At 42.7% G+C, this 6,064-nt stretch overlaps 1 pseudogene; it reads right to left on the bottom strand.

Moving 5' to 3' along the window:
• Nucleotides 1-2,837: 2,837 nt before the first annotated feature.
• Nucleotides 2,838-3,346, bottom strand: LOC112405681 (mitochondrial import inner membrane translocase subunit Tim17-B pseudogene; annotated as a pseudogene).
• Between the last annotated feature and the right edge of the window lie 2,718 nt (nucleotides 3,347-6,064).

Raw genomic sequence — 6,064 nt, forward strand, 5'->3', positions numbered from 1 at the left:
CCTTCTACCAAGAACTGGAGAGGAACTGAGACTTCTTACTAACAGTCGTATGAATAAGCCGTTTGGGGAGTGGATACTCTAGCCCCAGCTAAGCCACCTGAAATTCCTGACCCACAGAAACTGTGAAATGATGTTCATTGCTTTAAGCCGCTAAATTTTGTGGTGTTTTGTTATGCAGCAATAGATAACTAATACAGATCTGGGTAATGCAAGTGGAGTGATACCAAATACCTAGAACCGTGGGTGTGGCTTTGGAACTGGGAAGCTAGAAGGAAGATAGTTTGGTGATTTCTTACAAAACTTAACATACTTTTACCATATGATTTAGCAATCATTCTCTTTGGTATTTACCCAAAAGAGTTGAAAACTCAGGCCCACACAAAAACTTGCACATGGATATTTATAGCAGGATTTTTAAATGGCAAAAAAAGTGAAAAAACCTAACTGCTCTTCGGTAGGGTAATGATAAATTGTGGATTTATGGATAAATAATGGAAAACTATTACAACAGTTAAATGATAGAATCTTCATTTATCCAGAATCTAATGTTGAGTTATAGTCAGCAAAAGGATATATACAATGATACTATATATGTAAAATTTTAAGATAATGATACTTTTATTACACACACACACATACATATACATGCACAAATATAGTAAAAAAAAAAAAAAACTAAAGGAATAATAGGCATCAACTGCAAAATAGTAGATATCCCTGAGAAAGGGAGACAATGGCTGAGTGGGGCTTCAGTTATACTCTTAACATTCTATTTCTTTAAAACAAACCAAAAAAGGTAAAAATTAATATTGAATAAATCTAGGAAATGGATATGTTTCGTTATTTTCTATATGCTTAAAAATATCACAATTAAAATGGTAAAAGAGGAAGATTCAAGTATCCTTAAAGTAAGTTGTGAAGTATCATAGTTTGTCCTTAGTTTTCACGTCCTCCTTTTATACTTCCTCTCCGGTAACACTTTCCACAATTAGGTTCCCACGTCATCTTAATTTTCCTTTACCCCTTAGCCAAATTCCCTCTTAAAGCACTCCTGGATCTGATCTTACTATCTAAATAATAGGAATACTATGTATACCAAAATTGGACCTTGCTGTAAGAATGGAACTAGAGGTGTTTTATATTTAAAAAAAAAAAAAAAAAAAAGGGCCATTGGCACTCCTGATTCTCAGGCCTTCAGATTTGGACTGAATTACACCACTGGCTTCCCCAGTTCTCCACCTTGCAGACAGCTGATTGCAGGATTTCTCGGCCTCTATAATCTCCTGAACCAATTCCTATGATAAAATCTCCTCATATGCATAGGATATATGAGATATATATATCTCCTATTGGTTCTGTTTCTCTGGAGAACCCTAATACATGCTTAATACATAGAGAAAAGAAAACCCAGTCAGCTATATTCACACCACACTATTTTCATATTGCATATTATATTACAAAATTGTAAGAAGCACCATTATTTTATGTATCTTAAAGAGAAACTTGCTGACATTTAAACTACAACACAATGCTTTCTTATTAGAATTTTAAAATGTGTATGTATTGAAAGAATTCTAAGTCTTTTGTCACAGACATTTAAAAATAAAATACCTGCTCTTGTACATGTTTGAGGAAGCAAAACAAATTGGTTAACATATCGCACAAGCTTCTTTGCATTCAAAATCAGACTCTTGTGAGTCTGACTTGGCTGGCATCCTACATGCCCGTGTTTTTCCATAGCACAGTTGTGTCATTAAGAACCTTGGTATTGCAGCATTTCTTGAGTTCTCCACTCAAAAGGGGACTTCCGGACTTCCCTGGTGGCGCAGTGGTTGAGAGTCCGCCTGCGAATGCAGGGGACACGGGTTCGTGCCCCGATCCAGAAAGATCCCACATGCCGCGGAGCGGCTGGGCCCGTGAGCCATGGCCGCTGAGCCTGCGCGTCCGGAGCCTGTGCTCCGCAACGGGAGAGGCCACAACAGTGAGAGGCCCGCGTACTGCAAAAAAAAAAAAAAAAGGGGGGACTTCTGAGGTGTTGGTAATATTGTTTCTTTATCTGGTTGCTGATAACCAGGGATGTATTATTCAACTTGTGAAAATTCACTGAGCTTAAGTACACTTAACGATACTTGCACTTTTCTTCATGTATGTATTATACATCAATAAAGAACTGAAAATTTTAGAAAAATGTTCCACTGTTTTTTTCCGGAATTTTCTTACCAGCTACTGACTCCCCTTCTACAAGTTTCGATGCTGGTCCTTGCTTGATCTAAGCAAATGTCAACTTAAGATTTTCAGACCAAGTTCATGAATGTGCATGAATGTACAATTATGTCAAGACTGTCATTTGGCTGCAAAAAATTTTAAGACACATCCCAATTTCATGAATTAAAAATGTGAAAAATGTTTGTCTTAAAATCACGTTACACTGATACTTTGCTTTTGAAAAGAATGGCATAGTATTTTTCACATTGCTGTAGTGTTCATACTTTATTATTATTATTTTTTTTGGCATTTCAAAACTGGCTTTATTTTATTTATTTATTTGTTTGTTTTTTTTTTAAACTGGCTTTAAATACTCATCAGGGTGCCATGCAAAGGGTCTGGGGTGAGAGCTTGTTACATATGAATGGGGGCTGGGGTGCCTGAGAGAGAAGGGACCCATCCATCAGGGCAGCTAGGGTGCTCCACCCCAAACCTGGGATAAGGCAACAGAGTAGAGGCCCTCTCCGGAGGGTCCCAGGACCAACTGGGAGCCAGCCCTCCCTTTGAGGTAGATCATCAGGGAGGGAACCGAGGAGAAGCTCCCACGGTGGTGGTGACAGGAGGTCACTTCCTCAGTGGTATTGCTCATAGCTGGGGTAGCCTGGGGCCGGGGTACCATCCTTAGGGGGCAGCTGGCTGGGGTCCTCCAGGAATGGGGGTGCAGTGCGGAACTGCTGCAAGTGAGGACGATGCCAACATCCTCGATGAGGGCCAACAGAATGCCTCCCATTATTGCCGAGCCCACCATGGCCAATGGGCCACTGCAGGCAGCCAGCACAGCCCCGGTCAATGCTCCACTGGTGATGGAGTTCCAGGGATCTTCCTTGCCCCGCAGCCGCACCAGACCGCAGTCGATGGTGGAGAACAGGCTCCCCCGCACCGCGAAGCTACCTCCAATCTGAGGGGCTCGGATCCTCACAGCGTTGACACTGCCTCTCATTCAGTGCCGAATTCCGACAGGGGCATTGCGGAAGCCCTTAATGGCCTGGAAGACTCCACCGCCGATTACACCCATAGTGAAGGCTCCACCGCAGTCATCCACAACTCACCATGGGCAAGGCTCCCAAGCGTACTCCTCCATGGCGCCCTATATCTTATTTTTAAAATAACTCTATCAAAGTGCTTAATGGCTGGATACTCCATCCGAAGTTGCTTAACTAGTCCCATATTTTGATATATTTTCTTGCACCCATTTTTGCCGCTATAAATTATGTTGCAATGGATATTTCCCCACAATTAGCTTGTGGTAGACATTGCTGGTTGCCTACCCCAAATCTACTGAATACCTCCCTCTCTTCATTGTGAACAGAAGCCCAGTTCTGTTGGGGTTGTTACAGTCCATTTAAGCTGAGGGGGAGAACAATCCTGTTTCCTGCTTTCACGGCTTCCACTGTTGGTAGCGTAGCCATATAACCCAATTCTGGCTAATGAGACTTAAGGGAAGGCTGTTGCAGGGATCCTGGAAAAGCTTTTTGCTTTCCTAGTAAAAGGGATACATGTGACAATGCCCCTTCTTGTTGCCTTAAACTTAGAAGAAATGTCTATGAAGGTAAGGTAGTATCAGCTCCATTGTACAGACAAGGAGACCTGGGCACAGAAATGTTGAGTAACTTGCCTGTGGTCATACAGCTGTCAGTCGGCATTCAAATCTTAGTGTGTGGCTCCAACACACTAAGAATGACAAAGCAGAAAAGGAGCCCAAGATCTCGAAGGCATCACTGAGCAGCTGAACCCAGGCCAGCAACTGTTTACCTCCAGACTTGTGTGAGACTCCAATGTGGTTAGACTATTTTTATTTATTGGCTGCATCAGGGCTTAGTTGCAGCACCTGGGATCTTCGAGTCATGTGGGATCTTTCATTGCAGCGAGTGGGCTCTTTGTTGTGGCGCGCGGGCTTCTTTCTAGTTGTGGCCTGCAGGTTTTTCTCTCTCTAGTTGTGGCGTGCGGGTTCCAGGGCATGTGGACTCTGTAGTTTGCGGCACGAGGGCTCTCTAGTCGAGGTGCGCGAGCTCAGGAGTTGTGGCGCAAGGGCTTAGCTGCCCTGCGGCACGTGGGAACCTAGTTCCCCGACCAGGGATCGAACCTCTGCATTGGAAGGCGGATTCTTTACCACTGGACTGCCAGGGAAGCCCCAGACTATTTTTAGATATACTCTGTTACTTGCAGCAGAAACAGACCCAAACACATCTTTTGAGCTGCCATATTTTGGACCATTTTCTTTGATTAGACTCTCAAAGTGGGTTTGAGTCAAATATTATGACTATTTTTAAAGGCTCTTGGTACACAGCACTAATTATTTTCCCTAAGAATTGTACTAACTCAGCACTCTCTAAGCACTGGGTATTGCTGACTAGAGTCAGAGGGTGTCCAACTAAGGATGACTAGCACCATCAATAAACCAGTGGAAGAAGGTGAGACTATAACTCCTCTGGAGTATTTTCAAATCAATCCTTGCCTTGCTTTTAAGGTGCATTCCTCTTGTGGTTTAAAAAAAAAAAATTCATGAGTCTTAAGATACATTATTCCCCAGCCTCAAATAAGTTATTTTGTTTCTTACACAATAACACAAATCAAAACACAGGTACTGTAAAAGACTGAGAAAACAAACTAGAAAGAAAAAAAACCCTCACATGTGATCTCAATACCAAAGAAAATCACTTTACTATTTGGTGGCTTTCTTCTTGGGCTTTTATTACTCCCCATTTTCTTACAAGTGTAATTGGATTACACTATAAGTATTTTTATATTTTGTTCTTTTATAATAAGCATTTCCTATTGTAAATATTTTAATGGTTGCATAATATTCCATCATATGGATAAATCATAGTTTATTCAACCATTTCTGGATTAACGAAACAACAAAAACAGAATCTGCAGAAGGAAGTAAAGTTACCACCTCAGGTATGTGCTATATACAAATATATGGTATTTAAATAGTACAGAATTAGCTATGCTCTCAGTTTTTGTTTTTTTTTTTGCGGGGCGCGGGCCTCTCACTGCTGTGGCCTCTCCCGTTGCAGAGCACAGGCTCCGGACGCGCAGGCTCAGCGGCCATGGCTCACGGGCCTAGCTGCTCTGCGGCATGTGGGATCCTCCCGGACCGGGGCACGAACCCGTGTCCCCTGCCTCGGCAGGCGGACTTTCAACCACTGTGCCACCAGGGAAGCCCTAGATATCTAATCTTTGATGAGAAATTTACTGAATGCTTTCTTTGTGGAAAATACCATGCTAAGAGCTTATAAACGTTAGTTGTCAAAATTCTCAAAACAATCAATGAGGTAGGTGGTATTTTATTTATTTATTTTTATTTTTGGCTGCGTTGGGTCTTCGTTGCTGTGCGCAGGCTTTCTCTAGTTGTGGCGAGCCCGGGCTAGTCTTCGTTGTGGTGCACGGGCTTCTCATTGTGGTGGCTTCTCTTGTTGCAGAGCATGGGCTTTAGGTGCGGGCTTCAGTAGTTTCGGCACATGGTCTCAGTTGTTGTGGCTTTCGGGCTCCAGAGCTCAGGCTCAGTAGTTGTGGTGCACGGGCTTAGTTGCTCCGTGGCATGTGGGATCTTCCCGGACCAGGGCTCGAACCTGTGTCTCCTGCATTGGCAGGCGGGTTCTTAACCACTGTGCCACCAGGGAAGCCCTAGGTGGTATTTTATTTACAGAGAGAAGACAGACAGGAGTTATATCAGGTATTCAAATATTTGTTGAGCACCTACATACTGGGCACTGAACTAGCATCAAACAGCATAGAAGTCTGCCTTCTGTGGAGCTTATTTTCTAGAAGAACTTGGTAAGATCACATATATATC

This window comes from Neophocaena asiaeorientalis, unplaced genomic scaffold (assembly GCF_003031525.2).
Source record: "Neophocaena asiaeorientalis asiaeorientalis breed wild unplaced genomic scaffold, Neophocaena_asiaeorientalis_V1.1 scaffold148, whole genome shotgun sequence".
Lineage (NCBI taxonomy): Eukaryota > Metazoa > Chordata > Mammalia > Artiodactyla > Phocoenidae > Neophocaena > Neophocaena asiaeorientalis.